Source organism: Pinus tabuliformis, chromosome Q (assembly GCF_031772625.1).
Source record: "Pinus tabuliformis cultivar Carrire ecotype Pingquan chromosome Q, CPIR1, whole genome shotgun sequence".
Lineage (NCBI taxonomy): Eukaryota > Viridiplantae > Streptophyta > Pinopsida > Pinales > Pinaceae > Pinus > Pinus tabuliformis.
In genome coordinates, this window is record NC_142296.1 from 1,055,354,164 (window position 1) to 1,055,377,580 (window position 23,417).

The following is a 23,417-nucleotide window of genomic DNA, read 5'->3' on the forward strand; positions in this document are numbered from 1 at the left end:
GAAGAGAAGACTCCATCCAGATATGTTCAAAAGAATCATCCAGAAACTCAGATTGTGGGGCAGAAAGAAGCAGGAGTACAAACAAGAAGGACACTTGCAGAAGCTTCAAGCTACTTGGCATTACTCTCCTCCATTGAACCACAAAATGTGAAAGAGGCATGCAAAGATGAATGTTGGGTCAAAGCAATGGATGAAGAACTTGAGCAAATCGAAAAGAACAACACTTGGGAATTAGTTCCTAGACCAAAAGATAAGAATGTAATAGGAACAAAATGGGTCTTCAAGAATAAATTAAATGAAAATGGAGAAGTAATTAGAAACAAGGCCAGACTTGTTTGTAAAGGGTATGCACAGCAAGAAGGAATAGATTTTGAAGAGACCTTTGCTCCTGTGGCAAGACTTGAGGCCATCCGAATGTTCCTTGCTCTCTCAAGCTTTCAAAACTTCAAGGTATTTCAAATGGACGTGAAATCAGCCTTCCTGAATGGAGACTTAGAAGAAGAAGTATATATTGAGCAGCCAGATGGTTTCATTCTTGGGAATGATCCAAACCTTGTATGCAGATTGAAAAAGGCACTCTATGGACTCAAACAAGCTCCAAGGGCTTGGTACTATCGGTTGGACAAATATCTTCACCAACAAGGCTTTTCAAAAGGATCAGCAGATAGCAATCTCTATATAAAAGTTGAAAATAACAAATTGCTAATTCTTGTTGTTTATGTAGATGATATTATTTTTGGCAGCAATGAAGAGACTATGAGTCAAAACTTTGCCTTGGTTATGCAGAAAGAATTCGAAATGTCACTTCTTGGAGAATTGACATATTTTCTTGGATTGCAAATCCAACAAAATGAAGGAGGTATCTTCTTGTCTCAAACCAAATACCTCAAGCAGATCTTGAAGAAGTATGGCATGGAAGAGTCAAAGCCAGTATGTACACCCATGGTTACAGGATGCAGCCTCAGTGCAAATGATGAATCAGCAGCAGTTCACCAACCCACTTATAGATCCATGATTGGGAGTTTGCTTTATTTGACAGGTACTCGACCAGATATTACACATGCAGTAGGAATGGTTGGAAGATTTCAAGCCAACCCAAAGGAAACTCATCTTCAGGCAGTCAAAAGAATCTTCAAATATCTTCAAGGGACCCAAAACTATGGCTTATGGTATCCTAGAAATACAGATCTCACTCTTCATGCTTACACAGATGCAGATTGGGCTTGAAGTGTGGATGATAGGAAAAGCACAAGTGGTGGTGCTTTCTTCATGGGTTCCAGATTAGTATCTTGGTTCAGCAAGAAACAGAGTTCGATTGCCTTATCTACAGCTGAAGAAGAATATGTGGCTGCAGCATCTTGTTGCACACAACTTCTTTGGATGATGCAGACCTTGCAGGACTTTCAAATCACTTGCACTCCACCCGTCTCTATCTTATGTGATAATACAAGTGCAATCAGCATTTCTAAGAATCCAGTCATGCACTCAAAGACCAAGCACATACCAATCAAGTACCATTTTCTTCGGGAACAAGTGCTTGAGCAGAAGGTTAAGTTGGAGTATGTTCCTTCTAAGGAACAAGTTGCTGATATTCTCACAAAACCACTGCCCAGGGAAACTTTTGAATATCTCAGACATAAGCTGGGAGTAGTAGATGCTTCATCCTGCTGTTGAAGCTTGTCTGTTCTACAGAAAAGTTGGTATACGCAAGTTACGAAAGGTATATACGCGTATACACGCGGATTTATGCTGGGAAAGTCGCGTGTATGGTGTACGCTTGTTGCAGAAAGTATATCTGCGTCCATACGCTGGTTCATGCGGGAGAAATCGCGTATATGAAGTTCTGAACAGCAAGGGCAAACTCTGGAGTTCTGAACTGCAATGGGTATGTCAGAATTCTTCAGGCACGGTTTCAGGGAGTGCAGCAGGCACAGGTTCAGGGGGAGCAGCTTAAAAGTCTCATAAAGTATTGTTGGCATTCAGATGTTTTGGTTGTTGATTTCAGGAAAAGGAGCTTAGAAAGAAATCCTGGTTGCTGATCTAAAAAGATGTTTATCATATGCTGCTGATGACTTTCATAAGTCTTGGTCTAGATCTATTGTCTCTATGTCATGTATCTCTCTTGTGATATCTCTTTTATGGTGTCAAGGTCATGTAACGGCCTATGTTGGTTTCCCCACTATGCCTGGGATGAATGCTGTAATATAATTGGTTGTTTCTGATATGTCCCCTCTTGGTAGGGAGTATGGATGTATGTATTGAGTCTTTTTGGTGATAGGAAGGTCCCTTATGGTGTATAAGTCTTGGTTCTTGTTGAAGAACATTTTTTGCAGATCTGACCTACTGTCAGGGGGAGCATAAGTCTGCACAGCCAAGCAGAGGTATCAGCATGTCCTCAGGGGGAGCACAGCCCTTTGCCCTTGATGTCAAAGGGAGAGAGTGACTTGGTGTGGTGGTTGCCATCAAGTCCAAAGGGGGAGATTGTTGGCATTATGATTCAAGTGTTGTCCTTGATGGCAACTCACTCAGAGGTTGGTACAAGTGCTCAGAGGCTGGTACAGGTGATGGCAACTTAATCAGAAGACAGATCTTAGTACAGCATGCCAAGGAAGGTAATATACGCAGGTTCGTTAAGCCCAAGTCGTGTGTACACGCTAGTTGGATTCAGAAAAAGCGCGTGTATGTGGAAAAGTACCTTTGGTCCATGGTGGTTAGTCCTTGGAAGTTGTGCCTATGGTTTCGGACCATTGTGTCTCGATGGGCGTGTCGATCCCTAGTTTTGAAGTTGATGGTATTATGTTACTATGGTTTTGGCTCTTGGTATTGAGCAAGGCCTAAGGCTATATAAGGAGAAGAAGATCATTAGGCAAAATCATCTTTGGACAAGGCTTGAATATCTAGAGAGAAAGAGATCTGATATGCAGGTTCTGGGTTGCTTGATCTAAGCCAAGGAGAGATCACATCGGTTGATGGAAGACTAGATCTAAGGATAGATCGGGATCTATGGTTTGAAATGCACTATCATGATATGGTTGATTATGCGTATTTCTAGATCTGCATATTGTCGCAATGTTATGTTCTGGGTCTAACTGATGTCTGGTACAGCTGCAAATTGAGAAAGTTTATTTTTAGATCTGTACGCAGGTTGGCTTCGGTAAAAGCGCGTGTATACGCGGGTTTTGCTCATTGAAGTAGCGTATATCTTTTGAAGCTTGATTTTGGGTTTACAGTGGGGTCTGACTGTTATTGCAGAATTCTGTAGTCTGCTCTATGTTCTGGTAACTGGTGATTGACAGGGTTCAGTGATTCAAAGTTTGGTTGTTTTATGCTTCAATGATCTGTTGTGAAAGCTAAATGAATTGAGGTCTACAGATTATAATGTTGTGCTTCAGGAATATCCAGTCTGAAAATGTATGAAAGGAGGTACCTGAAGGAAAGAAGATTGTAGGTCAGCACCTACGTACTAGTATCTTGGCTAGTACAAGAGCAAAGGGGGGTGGAGCTCCCTTCCAAGGAAGTTTGGAGAACGAGAGAAGGTTGTAGCCTTCTGCAGGTTGTAGCCTGCGTACTGGTATAAGGCTGCACCAGTACAAAAGATTGTAAACTGAAGTTTCATATTAAAGAAAGATAGAGACAACTTGCAGCAGGTGGTTTTCACCCACATTGGGTTTCCACCTTATATCTTGGTGTTCATGTGTGTGGCTTTTGATCTGTTCTGTTATACTGCATCTGCTTACTGTTAATGTGGTGAATAATGTCCTGATGAACTTAACTGAAGAATAAGCTAACTAAATCATGAGTTTTCTGCTTATACGCTGTTTTATTTAGTCACAGTAGCGTGTACACGCTGATTCACTTAACTGAAGTAGCGTATATGTTTCTGAGCATTGAAAAAGTTTGATTGATCTGATAATACTGATTCACCCCCCCTCTCAGTATTATTTCCAACACTGCACACACGAAGAGACAGACAAACACAAGCGTGAAATCTAATAAAAGCAATTATACATCAGTCAGAAAGGATGTAATTCACCTTAACCATTGCAACGAAAAATGAGAATGGAACCATAACAGTAGTCATCTATTATTAAATCAATAACAGAGAAAGGTACAACCAATGTTCTGACGCTGAGTCCTTCTCTTGAGGGTCCAGTCAGCAAGTCCCTTAAGCATTCACCCTTGGAGGTAGATTCTCCCAACACAAAAGCTCTCTCTCACACAAGCAATACTCACAACCTTCCTTGAGCTTCCTCTAACAAAACCACACTTGTCACACCAACTACCTACTAACAGCAGCAATCCAAGCACTATGAATTCCACACTATCCAAACTATCAAAAAACTCCAAAAACTAGCTGCTCATGGCAATGGTGGAGACTTAAATAGGAGAAAGAGTCTCCATGAATGGTGGGAGGATGAGCTTATCTCCAAGGAAGGTGGTTTCAAATGACAAACAGACATGCCATAGAAGGGAGGGTGATACTCGCAAGGCCAACAACCAAGTCTGGAACCATCTGGAAGGCTGGCTATTAGAACAAACTCGCCCAAACAGGATCAGCGCGGGTGCATAACTGGACTGGAGCGCTGACAACGCATCTTAATAATGGAGCAGGCTGTGTCAGCGCGACTTAATACAAACATAGGATGCGCTGGCTCATGAAATTCGATCAGTGCGGAAAACACGTGTGCTTCCGCGCTGACAGTGCATTCGGTCTGTTATGGAGCACCCATCGGCGCGGTTATTTGGCCAAAAGTCCCGCTGATAGAAAAAACTTTGGCAAAGTGGGTCATTTGGCCAGATGAGAGAGCATGAGCATGATTGATTTGAATTCATGACATAGTAGGGAGACTGACAGGGAGACAGTGACAAATTACTGTGTAACACTTCATCTGATTCTGAATTAGTTGACCTAGTCCAAGACCTAGAGTTCATCTAAGAATTAGAGCTCCAAGGAGCTAATTTGTCAATTGATAGATATTTTGAGAACTCACCACAATCTAATCTTACCACTGAAGGAACACCTAATCCCTCTGTAATCACTACTGTTTCTGCGAGTTCATCATCATTCCTCATACATCTCAACCTCAAACCACTCCACATCATACCATCACCTCTAGCTCTCCATCCACAACTCAAACACCCACTATTATTCCAACCCCAGCTTTTGTTCCACCATTACCTATAGCAATGGCAAACAGATATGCCCCCTGGTACTACCAACAAACTTAGGTGCCATGCCCTAGGATTACCAAAGTAAGATCACTACTTTTGATGGTACTAGTACCTATACAGCCTAGCAACATACCAAAAATATGACTAATTATTTTGAAACTTATGAAATAGATACTGATGATGTGCAAATGAGAATATTTGTTTAGAGTTTATCTAGGGAATTTAGAACCTGGCTCAGAGATTTAGCAGCAAATAGTAGAGACAGCCTAGCAACTCTCTATAGACAATTCTTGAAAAGATGGGAGAAAAAGAAATACCTTCTTCAAATTCTATCTGAATACGAAATCCTAAAAAGAGGAACACAAGAAACCGTGCAAGATTATTTCACTAGATTCAACAGTGTCTATAATACCATCCCTCAAAATCTTAGACCCCTACCTAGTTTAGCCTCAATCAAATTCCCAGATGGATTTGATTCTGATATGGCTTTCCAGCTAAGAGAACGAGCCCCTCCTACTTTGGAAGATATGCCAAGCATAACAGTCAGTGTTGAAACCAGGCTGATATCTAAAAGAGCCAGGGCTAAGAGTGAAAGGGAGATACCATTAAAGGAAGAAAGCTGACCCTTTGAACAGAAGCTAGATGCCATAATTAAAGGGATGGATAGACTAGGAGACAGAGTGGAGATAAATGAAAGCAAAGCTCCTTGGGATGGTCAGCCAACCAACACAGGGAGGAATCCTAATTTCAGGAAAAATTAGAACCAGAAAACTGGGAAGACTGGTCCAGACCAAAACATTAGACCCCCTTTCCAGGAGAATTATGCAGAAGCTTCCAACTCTGAAGAACCAAAAGAGGATACTCAAATTAATCTGATGGGACTTGGTAATGAAGAGGTTTTCTTGACACAAGAGGATCAAGAGGCCCACATACTTAAACAGTTTCAAACTCAGGGAAATCATTTGACTTTAGGGAAGGATATGATACAACCCTCTTTGAGGTGCATAAACAATACAACCTAAGAAGTAGAATAATTGATGTCCCTGAAGCAAACAAGAAAAAGGTTCCAAACCAGCCCAAAAAAGGTGAGACAATAACCACACCTGTACATATTCTTTCTAGATCAAACACTAATCCTTCTAACCCCATAATTGAAGATGTCTCTGATAATCAACCAAACAATAGACAACCTTCCACTCCCCTTCCTTCTAAGGGAACTGTGGAAGAACCTCCAGAAGTTGATTTAGGAGAATTAGCAAATCATGATTCGACTCCTAAAATGGAGAAAAACATAGAAAACACAGAAAACAGAGAGAATACTACTGTTCGAAATCCAAAAGCCCAAAACCCCTTTAATATAGGAACTGAAGTAGGTAAGATGAAAATTGTTGTCCCATTATCTGAATTAGCTAAACATGATGCCTACCAAACTCAAATCAATAGATCACTGAAAATTACTGGAACTGAAGACTTGGTTAATCTTTTTGATGACTAGCCCAAATTAATCTTTGGCCCAGAAGTGAATGGAAAACCATTAGAAGGAGGAATTCCTCCCTTCTATGTGAGCTTAAGCGTACATGATAAGATTCTTCACAATTCCATGTTTGACTCTGGGGCATCTCATAATCTCATACCCAAGTCTGTAATGGAAAGGCTAGACCTAGACATCACTAGACCATACAAAGATTTGTTTTCTTTTGATTTTAGTCAAGCGAGATGTTTAAGATTGATAAAAGACTTGTGTGTCTCATTGGTTCAATACCCTGCAAAAAAAATTTAATGGATTGTGGTAGCAGATATGCCACCCAAATATGGCATGTTATTATCCAGATCCTGGGGTGCTAAGCTTTAGGGATCTCTTCAATTGGATATGTCATATGCTATTATATCGGTTTTTGGACAACCAAAGAAACTATACAGAGAAACATTGATGAAATATGTAGTAAGTAGTCAGGAAAGACCCCAAAATTTCCCCATCTACTCAGTACACTCTGATATGGACTCATTCATTCTTTACAATGCAGAAACCAATCTTACCACCACTTTAGAAGTTTTAGCAGCAGAACCAAAAGAAATTAAAAAAGAAAAATCAAGTGTTCAGATTCAGGAAGTATCATATAACAAAGAAAAATCAGATGAGAATGAAAAACTAGATCCCAATATTAAACAAGCTCCTACCACCCCAGACACCAATTATGAGCATGAAATCCTTTGGCATTTAGAATTTGATGGCTCAGTCAATAAACTAGGGATAGGAGCAGGAGTTTGGGTGTACAATTTAGAAAATGATCATGCTGAAGGCCACGCCTACAAATTAAGTTTTAAGCGCACCAATAACATAGCAGAATATGAGGCTCTCTTGTTGGGTCTTAAACTGGTAAAAGATTAGGAGCAATTAGAGTATCCATCATAGGAGATTCAAAATTAATAATCAAACAGATTAAAGGAATTTAGTCAACCAGGGATCTTAGACTAGGATATTATAGAGGAACAGTCATAGAAATTCTCAATACTTTTTTGGAAACTCAGCTTGCAACTATTCCTCGAAAACACAACATGCAAGCCCACAACCTGGCCATGTTTTCCAGCACCTGCAAATTACCTTTTGAACCTAATCATCAGTATACTGCTGAGATTAGGCACAGACTAGCCATCCTTGATAATCTGAAGAACTAGTAGGTTTTTGATAGTGATGAGTAGATCAATAACTTTTTAACTTTAGATGAAGAGTTTTCTAACAGTAACATAGATGTTGATACAATTGTTATTTCTAAACAAATAGATGAGGTAGAAAAAAACATTTTCAAGGAAAGTTCAATAAATATGCTTCATCCCACAAAATTCACTCAAAAAGAAATCCAAGACCTGAAACAAATGGACCTAGATGAGATAATTGAAGAAGAAACAGAGGTTATCAACCTAAAGTACAATCATTTAACCAAAGGATTGACTCCTCTAGAAGATCTGTTTGATTCCAATGATATTCCCAAGAAACCTAAAATGGAACCATTAAAAGCAGATATTGAAGAATACAATTTAGGAACTGAGGACAATCCAAAAATGATAAAATTGTCAAAATCTTTACCTCATGATTAGAAGCTAAAGTATGTTGAACTTATGAGGGAATTCCAGGATGTCTTTGCCTGGAGTTACAAGGATTTGAAGTCCTATGACACCTCTATTATTCAGCACACTATACCTCTGAAAGAAAATCAAAAGCCCTTTAAGAAAAAACTCAAAAGAATCAACCCTATGCTATTACCATTAATTGAAAAAGAAATTAAATGCATGTATGAAGCAGGGATTATTGCCCCTATCAGATTTTTAGAGTGGGTGTCTAACTTGGTACCTACTAGGAATAAGACTGGGGAAATAAGGTTATGTATTGATCTGAGAAATGTGAATAAGGTATCTCTTAAAGATAACTATCGTTTACCCAAAATGGATCATATTTTGCAAAGGGTAGTGGGTTCTTCTAGAATTTCACTTTTAGATGGGTTTTTAGGATATAACCAAATCTTGGTTCATCTTGATGACCAAGAGAAAACTGCTTTTACAACACCATGGGGCACTTTTATGTACATCAAAATGCCATTTGGACTAAAAAACACTGGAGAAACCTTCCAAAGGGAAATGGGCATTGCATTTGCCAAATAAATTCATGATTTTCTTGTTATATATCTAGATGATCTAACTGTTTTTTCTAAATCAGATCAACAGCACTTGGATTATCTCAGACAAGTCTTTTTAAAATGCAGAAAATATGGTATTTCTTTGAATCCAAAGAATTCCTTGTTCGGTTTGGAGGAGGGTAAACTTCTAGGCCACATCATTTCCAAAGATAGCATTCGAATTGACCCCTCCAGGATTGAAGCTATTCTATAGATACCTCATCCAAGAAGTATTAAAGAACTTCAAGCTTTCCTCAGGAAGATAAATTTTTTGAGGAGATACATTTCTAGCTTAGCAGAACTCATTAGATTACTAAATAACATGCTAAAAAAGGATTCATGTATCAAATGGACAGTAGAGGCCAAGCAATCATTTGAAGAAATCAAAATGGCCTTAACCAGAACATCAATCCTAACCAGTCCACAATTTGATAGAGACTTCATCATTTTTTATTTTGCATTAGAACACACCATAGCTGTAGTTTTATTACAAAAGGATGATCAAGGATGTGAAAAACCTATAGCCTTTTTTAGTAAAGCACTCAGAGATGCATCATTAAAATACAAAATAATGGAGAAACAAGCTTTTGCACTGGTAAAAGAAATTAAAAACATCAGAGTCTACATATTATACTCTCATGTGATAACTTATGTTCCTAATGCGGTTGTTAAAGACATCCTAACTCAGGATGGAATTGATGGAAAAATAGGTAAATGGATTGCTACCATCTTAGAGTATGATATAGAGATAAAACCTACAAAACTAATAAAAGGTCAGGGATTGGCCAAACTCATGGCAGAAACTAATTTTCAAGCCCTTGACATAAATGAACTGGATAACGAGCAGGAGATGGCGACTCCACAAATCAGCCAGGCCTTTTCAGACTCACCTTGGTATGCTGATGTAATTTATGTTTTACAAAACCTGCAGGCTCCTCCAGGGTTATCCAGAACAAATAATAGGTTTTTGAAAATGAAATCTTCAAAGTTTTGTATCTTATATAATACTCTTTTTTGGAAAAATCATGAAGGAATTTTATTGAATTTTTTATTAAAAGATGAAGCTGACAAGGCTCTTCAAGAATTTCATGCAAGAGACTATGGTGGACATCTATATTGGAAGTAAACTGCAGATAAAATCCTAAGGGTTGGATTCTATTGGCCGACCTTGTTTACAGATGTGAAGAAATTTGTAACTTCTTTCCATAAACGTCAAATTTTTGAAGGCAAAAGAAAGTTGTTACCTCTACCCTTAAAACCCATTTCCACTGAGCAACCTTTTCAACAATGGGGTCTTGAATTCATTGGAGAAATCCATCCACCCTCTTTAGGCCAACACAAATGGATACTCACTGCTACTAACTATTTTACTAAATGGATAGAGGCCATTCCTTCTAGACAAGCCAATGACACTGTGATCATAGGTTTCCTAGAGACCAATATATTGTCCAGGTTTGGTTGTCCCACTAAAATCATTACTGATAATGTTGTAACTTTCAAGTAAAAGAAAATGATTAGTTTTTGTAACAAGTATCACATTACATTGGGCCATTCCATAGCCTACTACCCTCAAGGGAATGGACTGGTAGAATCTTCCAACAAGAGTCTAATTAATATTATCAAAAAATTGTTGGAAGAAAACAAGAAAACTTGGAACAAAAAACTGATAAATGCTTTGTGGGCAGACAAACTTACAAACAAAAAATCCATTGGAACCAGTCCTTATGAGTTAGTATAGGGCATGGAGGCTGTATTTCCTTCATCATTAGGAGTTCTTGTCATGAAAATACTCCAAGAAGCTCAAGTGGAACCTAATGATATTCAAAGAAGGATAAACCAGACTATCAATTTGCAGCAGACCAGGGAGGAGGTGTACCAAAGATCCCAAGTGTTGTAGGAGAAACTTAAGAAGATATTTGATAGAAGAACCAAGGCAGAAGATTTCTACCTTGGAGATAAAGTGTTAAGATGGGATTCCAGAAGAGAGGATAAAGGGAAACATTGGAAGTTTTACTTCCTATGGAAAGGACCACCCATCATCTATGCTTTCAAAGGAAACAATGCATATTTTCTCAAAGAGTTAGATGGTACAGAAACAGAAGAAGGACCAGTCAATGGTCGGATGTTAAAGAATTACTTTTATCCTACTTACTAATGTAACCATGTTCTTCACAGTACATATGATATCCTTTGTAATGTCATAGTCTTGATTGGACAGTAAGATTTTGGAGTTGAAGCCCGAACAGAAGGCCCTAAGCTTCAGAAGTATTACTGTCACACATACAATAAAGCAGCAAGCAAAAGAAGATTGCAGAGCACAGTCAAAGTCATTCAGAGGCCCCTAATCTATTGTTCTTGAATTTCCACCGGGGAAAGCCATCCCCAAGTGGAGCCACTATTATGCCCCTATACCAATAGGTGTCATATATCATGACTGACTTGGTTTAGCTTTATAATATGTTCATACCTTTTCTTGTTGCAAAGGTTTTCCATATTTGTAAAAAATCAAAAAATTTAAAAAATGTAAAGAGAGTATACCCTAAAAGAAAAATCAAAGGGTGAAAAGAATAAAAAGAGGTCAAAAAATGAAAGAAAATGAACCCCACCAAAAGAAAAGACCAGGAAAGTGTGCAAGTCTAAATGCCACTACTTTTTACTTTTGTATAGTAAGCAATTGTGTGCATCTTGTTACCTATGCCACAATTCATGAATAGTCAAATAGTTTAAACTTGACTAGTTCATTTTTCATTTTCATGTTGTAGAAATAGAGAATAAGGATCTGACTAAACAGTTTAATCTTGGCAGATAAGTAGACAGGTAGAGTGAAAAAGGGTGCTCAACAGTTTAATCTGAGCCCTTGGATGTAATAAGTTTTGAATTAGATAGGCATCACCATGTAAAAGAAAAAAAAGTTTGATAAGGGTTTGCCACTCTAAGTGCACCCTAATAAAGAAAGTGAAAATGTTAGGTTAAGTAGGTAGGGTAAGTAGGTGATGGTTGCAGAATAATATGTGGTGAATGATAAGTTTAAATGTGTAAATATTTTACTTTCATCACAAGGCAAAGGCATGTACCACAAGGAAGGCACATCAAGCAATCAAAGTAAAAAATAATTAACTTCCCTACTCATTTCCCCTCAAGTTTCACTAATTTCCCCTAAGTGCTAAGGTATCAATCATATTAGAGGGGCTCAAAGCATTTCTCTGACTTTTGGAGGGAACAAACCCTCAGCCCAATAATCTATAATACCTTAAGCACTTAAACCCCTTCATCAAGATTCACTCCTTTATAAAGTCATTCATTCCCTAAAGAAATCTTTTCCTAAGTAAAATCCTATTTTACTTAGGGAAATTAAAACGTTTTCCATAAAAACCCTCATATATCATTAGCCTAAGGTATAAGTGTTGTATGATGAAATATATTTTTGGAAAAGATTAAACTTAGTGCTTTTTCCATTCATTTGGTCATATTAACCACTAATTTATGTTATTATATATTTCCCCTATAAAAATTACCCACTCCCGTATTATTATAACTATGCAAAAATCCCAAATTCTTACATATTCCGCCCCTCGGTTAAATATAACCATAATAGAGTTAATAAATGGGATTAATTAGTTAAACTGTAACTAATTAAGAACCCTGACCCTACCATGTTAAATAAAAGGATTAATTAACACCCACGGTTAATTAATAACTTTTTCAACCTACCATATCATCGTTGATGTAATTAAAACCTTTGATTATGTTGGGCCCGCCCTCTATCAACTATCCGCCACCTCACCTCCCCAATAGCCATCTGATCGGATCCCTCAGATCCGACGGTTGTCACGCATATCGCACGACCCTTCGTGACCGAACTTTAGCGCACGATGGCAAGCGGTTTTGCAAACAGTGCCTGTGCCACGTGTCACTCATCGTATGGAATCACACGGTCGAGCCCAAATACCGCCTCCCCTCCATTAGCGGTGCGATGAAAACTGCTTACCTCGTCCCGCTACTGACAAAACATCAAATATTTTTCCCACTGATGCCACTTGTCCAAATTCCGGACCCGCCAAAAGTTGACTTTGCATAAAAAACAAAGGTAATCAGTTTGTCATCCTATTCTGCGAACGCATGCATGTAGCAACCTGAACATTGAAAATCAACCAGCTTGTGCACCCAACCGTCAACCACCCTCAAACTTGCAATTCGACGCCGCTCCGAGTCCACCATTCGCACCCAGTGAACCTGTACTCCATTGCCCGTCACAAAAAATAGGTTTTTACCAGTTTCCATCCAGAAACCCTGTAAATAATTGCTTTATCTGCAATTAATTGGAAAAAACCCAAAATTCACCATAATTCAGTTGCTGCATTTACAATTCAAGTTTCTCAAGACCCTCTGTTTCACCAATTTCACATAAAAACCCCAGTTTCCTATCTAAATCCACAAGAACCAGAATCGAAACCTGTGTTTCCATCAATGTAGCACCTATCACTACCCCTCACCATGATTTAGATTATCTACCCCTCACAGATAAATATTTTCAAATAAAAGAGATGAATACTGATAAAGACCACCTAAAAGTATTTTTCCAATGCTGGGACAATTACTTGAATGGCTATGATGCCATAGGACTTTGGGAATCAAATCTCCCAATGTATTTTCTCCCCTCTGTATGCATTTTCCCTGACATTATCCATCAGTGTCATGCCAACTATGATCCCAACCACAGAGCAGTAATGTCCCCCAATCAAACTGTCCTCTTCACAATTACTACAAACTCAATCAATGAGACGCTTCAGTTTCATCCAAGTCAGACCCTCACCCCCATTTCCCTTGGATATTTTCTAGAAAAATCATCTAAATTGATCTAGTTTGAACTCAGTCACCTTTGTCAGACTTTTGTGGATAAGGAGCATCAACCCAAAAATCCTCCTCCTTATTTGTTAGCTTTCTTCATAAAGATAGGCAAAACTATAGTTGATATGATAGCTGCAGTCATGGGATTCAATACTAGTGAATATGTAGATGAATTGACCCTAGTTTTGATGTCCATCTTTACCCTTGGTCAGCCCCCTATTGTCAAGTAAAATTATGCTGAATTCATTGCTGAAAAAATCCATGACCAGTTCATGAGGCTGGAAAATGAGAAAGTATTCAAGTTCTCAACATTCATATATCTCCTCATCCTCTACTATCAGTCTAACAAGTTCCCATTTTCTGTGAATAAACTTGATACAAAGGGTAATCCAAGGTCAGTCATTTTTTGGACTTCTATCTCCCACCATTCTTTTGCTTGTCCTTATTCATACAATGAATTCATTGACCAGTTTGTCCACCCAGTGACCACCATGTTGACAGGAAATCCTCCAGACTGCTACTTGTACCAAAGTCACACAGAGATCAAGATATATGGTTGTGAGCTTCCTCCATTCAAACTACCAAAATATGTTCCAATGAGGTTGTTTGCATTGGAGTATTATAGACAAATGATAAACTCAGATAAGATTCACTTTACCAAGGCCAAGAAGAAAGCACAGCTGAGAATTAAGGATCATCTAGGCCCATTTCTCTGCAACAATAAAGAAGCAGGGAAAGTAGCAGAAGAAATCCTAGAACATCTGAAATTAAGTAAAAGTTTTGGTTGGAGATATGACCCACACAGTTTCATTTGTGATAGGAGAATGAAAAATAGGTTATCACCATATTTTCATTATAGAATCCCTGAAATAGAGCAATATGCTAATATGGATGAATGGAGGGAAGGAACTCTTGCTGAGATGGATAGTGATCAGGTCAATGTAGATAATGTGATGAAAGACCTAGAAGAAAGACTTGACCTGGACTCTTTTAAACAGGTACCAGTTGGGAATTCTCAGAAGCCAACACTAGGAACTAGTGCCTCTATAACAGATACTTCTCAAAGGCACTCCCAGGAAACTAGTGCACCCCTTGTAGAATCATCATAGGAAAAAGAACAAGGAACTAGTACTCCAGCATCAGGGCAATCAAACATGTCAAAGCAGCCTGAAATCTCAGAAGAACAGGCCCCGCCACAGTCCTAGCCAACTCAGATTGATGTGGGAGACCCCCCCAGTTTTGTAGACTCCTCTGAATGAGGAAAAGAGCTTAAAGAGAGACAGGGAAGTAGCTACCCCTACTAGTGGTCCTTCAGACCAGCCTAGTGCTAAGAAGCACAAGCTAAATCCACACTCAGAAGAGGAATTTTTTGAAGAAACAACAGGGAGTTGGAGGAAAGAAGGTGGAGACAGTCAACATACATTCCCAGTAGGTGGGACACCTTCTAGCTCACAAAGACAGGAGCTTGAAAGACAACAAAGCACTAAAGTTTCATCCTTCATGTATTCATCTAACAAGACCTTAGACATCGAAGAAAAATTCAAGGAAATAAAGGCCAAAAATGAACATATAAAGGCCCAAACTTACACTCAATATTTGAAGAATGCTCCTACCAATCAAACTAGGTTGATGTCAGCTTATGACATCAAGGAAGGCAAAATGCAGATGAGCTTTTTAAAGCCTAAATTATAGCAGCTCCAAACCCTTGCAGACTGCCTCAAAACTGATTTTCAGGTCTTAGCCAAAGACATTCACCCCATAGATCAAATAGAACTACATAAGAAGACAGGGGAAATAGTTTATTCAACATTGACAAGCAAGGCTATGATGGCACATAGATTGGAGAATTCACTAAATAATACCATGGCTCAATTGCAGTTGGAAAGAGCCTCCTCACAGGCAAAAGACAATAGAATCAAGTCATTGGAGGATTTGATTATTGGATTGGGTCATAACCCAAAAGATGTAAAAGCTGCAAAAGCCCTGATAAAGAAGAAAAATGAATATATAGCTGCCCTGAGAAAGCAGCTGAAATTGCCACCACTAATGCATCCACAAATTGCTGAAGCAATTGAAAAGAAGAATGAAGAAGAGCTTATGGACTTAGTCCTCAAGTTAAATGAACAATTAAGGGAGACAAAGCAGGGATTAGAGAAAACACTACAAAGAAGGTAGAGTGAGTCGACCTCTTAGCCTCAAAATGGAGTACCAGTGGTCTCCATGGTATTCCATTCAATATTGGCAATAGCTCTTGCACCAAATGTCCCTTTGGTAATAGCTAAGACTATTGAAGCAACAGATACAACACAGGTAGGAACTTCGGGTCAGAGCACTAAAGAATTAATCAAATCCATGGAGGAGATGAAACTCCAAGTTTCTGAATTGCATAAGGTAAAGGAGAAATTTGTTACCTTGGAACAAAATTATGATGTGTCTAAAATCAATTTTGCTGAAGAAGTGAGGAAAAACAAAGGCTTGGCTCAACAAGTAAAAACACTGGAAAAGGATCTCACCTTTGAAAAGCCTTTAATAGATATCAGAAAAATTCTATGGACCAACATAACTCAATCCATCAATGATGTTTGGTCATCAATTCAAATAATTTTTGAACAGATTGACTTAGTCAAAGTTTCTCTTCAAGAAATTCAAAAAACCAAAGAGGATCTAGCAGGAAAGCCTGAAGAAGCTATCAGGTTGATAAATTTTCAAAATAGCAGAAATAGGCACCAATTGGAACTGCTAAATATTGAGGACAGAACTAGAACCATCCTAGAAATCAAGAAAATATTAACCAAAAGGACTCTGATGTAGAACCTAGAAAGAAAATGTCAAAATATGCAAGAAGACATAGATGAATTTATGGAAAAGTTTGGCATTTTACAGAGTAAAGGACTTCTAAGTCCTTCAGTTATCAATGATAAGTTAATCGGGCATGAGGATTATATCGAAAAATTGGGTCAGTATGTAAATAACCAAGCCAGTTCATTAGCTAGTGCATCTGCACCCAAAGCATTACCTACAGGCAGAGTTATCTATGATAGCCTGGAGAACCTCTTTTATGTTGAGCATGAATTGAAACACTTGTTTCCTGTACAACCCAATTTTGTCAGGCCAGGGTAACTCCAGAATTGGTAGAAGAAAACTCATTTATTGATTTCATTAGGTAACTATTGTTTATATACAGGAATGTGACTGATCAATTCATCTACTTGATGACTGTTCACATTCTAGGTACACCCAACTGCTGAGGGTTAGGTGTCAAAAATTCCCCCCCTTAATCTGAAGGGATGTTGGTGAGTCCAAGCATCGTTCTGAATCTTTCAATCTTTTCTCTTCCAAGCGCTTTGGTGAAGATGTCTGCAATTTGCTCATTTGTGGAACAATGATGGAGATGAATTTTTTTGGCCTCAACATGATGTCAGATAAGATGATATTTAGTATTGATGTGCTTAGTACGATCATGGAACTTTGGGTTCTTGGCCAAATTTATTGCAGAGGTGTTGTCAATCATGAGTGGAGTTGATTGTACTTGTTTTACCTGCAAATCTTCAAGAATTTTCCTGAGCCACACAATTTCTTTCGTTGCTTCAGCTACTGCCACATATTCTGCTTCTGTTGTGGAATCTGCTGGAACTGATTGTTTGCGTGATCTCCAGGAGACAGCTCCTGATCCAAGACTCATAGCATATCCTGAAGTAGATACCCCAGTTTCTTTGTCTCCATCGAAGTCTGAATCAGAGTATCTAATCAAGCTAAAGTCGTCCACCTGTGTATACTTGATTCCAAGGTCTTGAGTTCCCTTCAAGTACCTTAGAACTCTTTTTGCAGCAGACCAATGTCCCTCACAAGGATTTTGTATAAACCTGGAGAGGATTCCAACAGCAAATGAAATGTCTGGTCTGGTAGTAGTGAGGTAGATGAGACTTCCTACAAGCTGTCTATACTTTGTTGCATCCTCAAATTCCTTTCCTTCAATAGATGTGAGCTTTAAGTTTTGTTCCATTGGAGTAGAAAGAAGATTGCACTCTGTCATGCCAAATCTGTTTAACAAATCTCCAATGTATTTCTTTTGAGAAAGAAATATGGATTTTGGATGTTGGGTTGCTTCAATGCCAAGATAGTAATGAACATAGCCCAAATCAGTCATTTCAAAACTTTTTCCTAATTCGTTCTTTATGGATGCAATATAGCTTTCATTGTTCCCTGTCATTAAAAGATCATCTACATATACCACAAGATATACAATTGTTTTGCCAACTTTCTTGACAAATAAAGTTGCATCATCAAGATCAAAATGATTGAAGTTGAGTTTCAGAAGATGCTCAGTTAGTTTTTCATACCAGGCTCGTGGTGCTTATTTGAGGCCATACAAGGACTTCACAAGTTTGCATACCTTATGTTCATGTCCTTTCACAGCAAATCCTTCTGGCTGGGACATAAAAACATTCTCTTTTAGATCTCCATTCAAGAATGCAGTTTTTACGTCCATTTGATGGACTTTCCAACCGTTCTGAGCAGCTAGTGCAAAGAGTGTCCGGATGGTGGCCCATTTTGTTGTGGGGGAAAAGGTTTCCTCATAATCGACCCCTTCCTTCTGTGCAAAACCTTTTGCGACAAGCCTAGCTTTGTGCTTGTCAAGTGAGCCATCAGCTTTGTACTTGTTCTTGTAGACCCACTTGCAGCCAATTGGTTTTGTTCCAAATGGAGGATCAACCAGCTTCCAAGTGCCATTCTTTATGAGGGCATCATATTCCTTTTGCATCACTTCTTTCCATTCATCATGAGACACAGCTTCTTTAAAGGAAGTTGGTTCAGAATCTGTAGACAAGTTCAATTCACAATCATAAGTAACATCCATATCAACAAGTGAATTAGAGTCATCTACATCACCTCCATTTTGTCGGTTTGAATTTCTGGTTCCTGTTTTTCCAATTTCATCAGGATGAACACTTTCAAGTGTCTTTGTCAGCCGCTTTGGGGGACCTTTCTGAGATGGTCCAGGCTGCTCTGTTGATTGAGTTGGGACTGAATCAAGATTGAGTCTCCCAATTCTATCAATTACATCACTTAAAGCATCATCCGTTGTTGGAGTTTCATGCAGGAGAGATTGTTCTTCAGAATAAGATTCCACATGTTGTTCTAGTATAGGAATCCCCCCTTCAAGATGTGGAATCTGATTATCAAATTCTTGAAATGATTTTGTTTTTGCGAATCTATCCAAGCGATCAAGTTGTCGCTTAACAACATTGTTAGATTTGGATGATTCGAGAAAAATGACATCTCTAGATACAACAAACTTTTTATTTACTTCATCATAGAGGCAGTATGCTTTAGATGTGTTTGAATACCCCAGGAAGATACACTTACGACTTCTAGCACCAAGTTTTTTTCTATGTACCTTTGGTATTAAAGCATAACAGGTGGAACCAAAGATCCTGAGATGTTTTACCGAAGGAACATGTCCATACCACAATTCATAAGGAGTCTTGTTTCTTATAGCACTAGATGGACATCTATTCTTTATATATGCAGCACATAGAACAGCATCAGCCCAAAACATTATCTTTACATTTTTGAAGAAAAGCATGGATCGTACCATATTCAAGATTGTTCTATTCATTCTCTCTGCTACACCATTCTGTTGGGGATTATAAGGCACAGTTGTTTGATGTTTGATCCCATGTTGGCGAAGATAGTGTTCAAATTCATTTGATGTATATTCTTTTCCATTATCAGTGCGTATAGACCCAATATGAGATTGTGCATCATTTTCAATCCATTTATGAAAATTCTTGAATGTTTGAAAAGCATCAGATTTGTTCTTCAATAAATAAACCCAACACATTCTGGTGTAATCATCAATAAATGTCATGATATATTTATTTCCATTTGCAGAAGGAACAGGCATTGGACCACATAAATCTGAATGAATGAGTTCAAGCTTCCTATGTGCTCTTAAATGTGAATCATGAAAAGACTGTTTTCTATGCTTTCCTAGAATGCAAGAATCACATTGCTTATGTTTTCAAGGAATTGTAGGCATACCAGCAACACCATTTTTCTTCAATAAGCGGAGACTGTCATAGTTTAAATGTCCAAATCTAGCATGCCATAATAAACTTGATGGAAGTGTACCTTCTTCATGATGAGAAATATATGAGAAATGTTGTGCATGAGTAGAGGTTCCTTGCAGTTTGAGAAGCCTTTCTTCTTCCATTCCCCTCATGACAAGTGAGTGGTCAGAAGCTTTTCTTACCTCAAGCTTGCCATCAAACATATGAATGGAGTGACCTTGCTGGCGGATGTGGACCAAGGATAGCAAGTTTCTCTTGAGCTGTGGGAGATATAGAACATGATCCAGAAGAAAGTCTGGAAGACCAGGAAGTTTAAACCTGATTGTGCCAAGCCCTGATGGCTTGATTTTTGACTGATCTGCAAAGTATACTACTCCATCAACATTGTCAGTGAAATCTTCAAAAAAATCTTTCCTATGAGGCATATGACAGGTTGCTCCTGAATCAAGCAACCAATCATTTTTCGAAGAAGCAAGTGAAGCATTAAACAAATCTTCATTTACTCCAATGTTACATTGTGCCTCAATATAGTGAGTAGATTCAGGTGCTTTACCTTTGTCTGTATCATCAGTTTTACCTTTCTGCTGATTTCTTTTCTGCTCAATTTTGTCCCATGGTAGCTTGCATGTAGAAGCATCATGTGATCCATTTCGTTTGCAGCGAATACAATGCAGATCTGCTTTTTCTCCTTGAGAATGTCTGCCCCCCTGCCTCTGAAGTATCTTCCTCTTCCTCTTCGTCCACCTCTTCCTCTTGTAGAGTCTTGAGCAGGATGCTTTTCTTTATGAGTAAGGCAAACAGTCTCTTCAGAAGATTCAGGGACTGTCTTCTTTCCAAAGGCTTTCTCTCTTTCAGCAAACTTTTTCACAAGAGAGTCAAAGGTTATATCTTTAAGATTTCCATTTGCTTGTAAAGACTCAAGATAATTGGAGTAGGTAGGATAGAGTGCCTTGAGAAAACCAATAAGAGGGATATCCAACTCAACCTTAGTGGATATAATATCATGCATTATAGACTTTACTTTAGATGCAAGAGCAAGAGGATCATTATTTTTCAGTTCAAGAGTGAAGAGTTTAATCATGAGTTGAACAACTTCAAGTGCAGAATGTGAGTCATAGAGTTCTTTCAGCTTTTGTAAAGCTTTAAAGGCAGTTGAATAAGATGAAATATGGCGACTTACTTCTTCATTTATAGATGCCGCGATTAATGCATAGGCTTTGCTGTTCTTGTTTTCCCAAATGACGAGCTCTTTGTCTGATGTAGGCTACACTCGGTATTTGTCTTCTTCTCCGACACACACTCATTTCCACAGCTCATTGAAGATGAGGGTGTGTTTTATCATCCGAGACCATTCAGGATAGTTCTCCTTGCCAGTGAGAACTATTCCTACCATAGAGATGATTGAATGCATTCTATAAAAACACTTCTGCTGATAGAAAAATACTTCTAATGGCAAAAAGAATGTGCTTTTGTGGAAAAAAAACTTTTGCTGCTAAAAGAATGATTCGGATTCTGCTACGCCATTTATATTATTGACTATTGAAATGAATGTTGATAACATGCTACCACTGTAACATATCACCACATGAACAATTTGAGCGCTTGTGTTAAATGCTGCCACTGTAAGATATGAGCACTGTTATCACCGTACTATGTATCAGAGCGTATATGTGTCAAAATTTGAGCGCATATATCAGAGCGTATATGTGTCACATATATCAGAGCACATATATCAGCGCGTATATGTGTTACATATATCGGAGCGTATATGTGTCAAAATTTCAGCGCATATATCAGAGCGTACATATATATATCACATGAAAATTTAAACGCTGCTTACTGTAACATATATCACCGAATCATCATAGCATCAAATCATCAAATCTGCATAACAAATCCCGCTCAACTCAACTGTAGCCCAGCGCTCTAGTTTAGAGCCAAGCCACAAAGGGAAGAGCCTTCCAAACGACTCTTCAAACCACCGTTCCAAAGCTGGCCGACAGAGGCATTCTCCAAAGTTCGAGCTTCAGTCTTTAGCCGCTCTGATATTCAACAGTTTTTATTTGAAACAGGCTCCGGAGGGGACCTCAATACGCTCAGGAAAAGGCAGAAGAACAGGAGGTTTTCTGAGTATACTCTGGTGCTTAGAAAACAGGCGCCTTTGGGTATTCAACTCCCTTAAAACGATTACGAAGAAAAGGTGCCTGATTTTGTTGAAACCATGATCTTCAACGATACAAACGCTGTGATCACAACAGGTAGGTATGCTTCAAGAGAAGAGGCAACACGCAAAGGGAATGTGATTAATGAGATTGGATGATGGTATGTCAGGCCTATGCAGGTCAGAGACAGGCGTTATGGATAAGGTGCTGGAAGAGGCAGATTATTTAAGAACAGAAGGGAATAAGGCAGAGGCGTTAACCAACGGATGCAATTACACTAAAACCAGCAGGCAGATGCATTATGGTAGAATATGGGACAGAGGAGTTACAAGGCACGCCAAATAAATGAACCTGGGACCTGTGCTCTGATTCCTATACTAGAACAACATGTGGAATCTTCTTCTGAAGAACAATCTCCCCTACATGAAACTCCAACAACGGATGATGCTTTAAGTGATGTAATTGATAGAATTGGGACTGAATACCAGGGGATGATTCTTGGACAGATATGAAAGAAGCTACAAAGGACTAGAATACCAGGTGATGATTCTTGGACAGATATGAAAGAAATTTTATGATTTACCTTGGTAAAAAGTAAAATTGAAGTATTTACCATAGTCAATTTAGGTAAAGAAGGTGAATGAAGGTAAAGCAAGTAAAGAGTATTAGAATAGGTAAAGAGTATCAGAACAGGTAAAAGAGTATCAGTAAAAAGATGAAAATCAATTAGCCAGCACAGAATTATGAGCAGGACAGCAAAATGCACAATCATAGCGCCTGCCTCCAGCTCATTCAACAAAAATAGGGACAGCAAGCCATCAGTTCACTTTCAGTTTCTATCTTTGAGATGATCTGTCTCTACATTCATGTAAAATATAGTTAGTCTTCCTAGAATATATCTCTCTCAGTTAGGAGATATTTTGTTGTAAATTTTTGTATAAGTACTTCCTCATTCGAAGTACTTAGGGTGGATTCTTAGACATTTCTATAGACTCTTTATTTTGGAATAAAAGTGTTATTGAACAACTATTGTATGGCTGGCTGGATGAAGTAATAAAGCAAAGGACTTTTACAGGATTCATGTGTCAAACGATGGACAAATAAGTATTCTATATCTTATTTTTTTACTATTTTCTGGTTTAATATTTCACGTGTTTCATATCTGAATGATAAATGAAAAAGTATATTTTAGAAAGTGCTTTACTACATTCTATCTTTAAAATAATTTATATTCTTAATGTTTTCTTCTAAGCTATCATAGGTAGGGAATTCTTAATTGCTCCTTGCTTCTTAGTTTATCATTGTGGCCATTTAACCAGAAATTCTTAATTGCTTTTTGTTAATGATCACTCACTTTCCCTCACCTTGAAACTTTGTTGAAGGATTCTTAACTATGCTTCATCATTTCAAGACCATTTCACCCTTTCAAGTTACCATGTGTCTCTTGTTTAGCTATCTTGCCCTGTGAAGCCCTCCTTTGTTGAATCAAC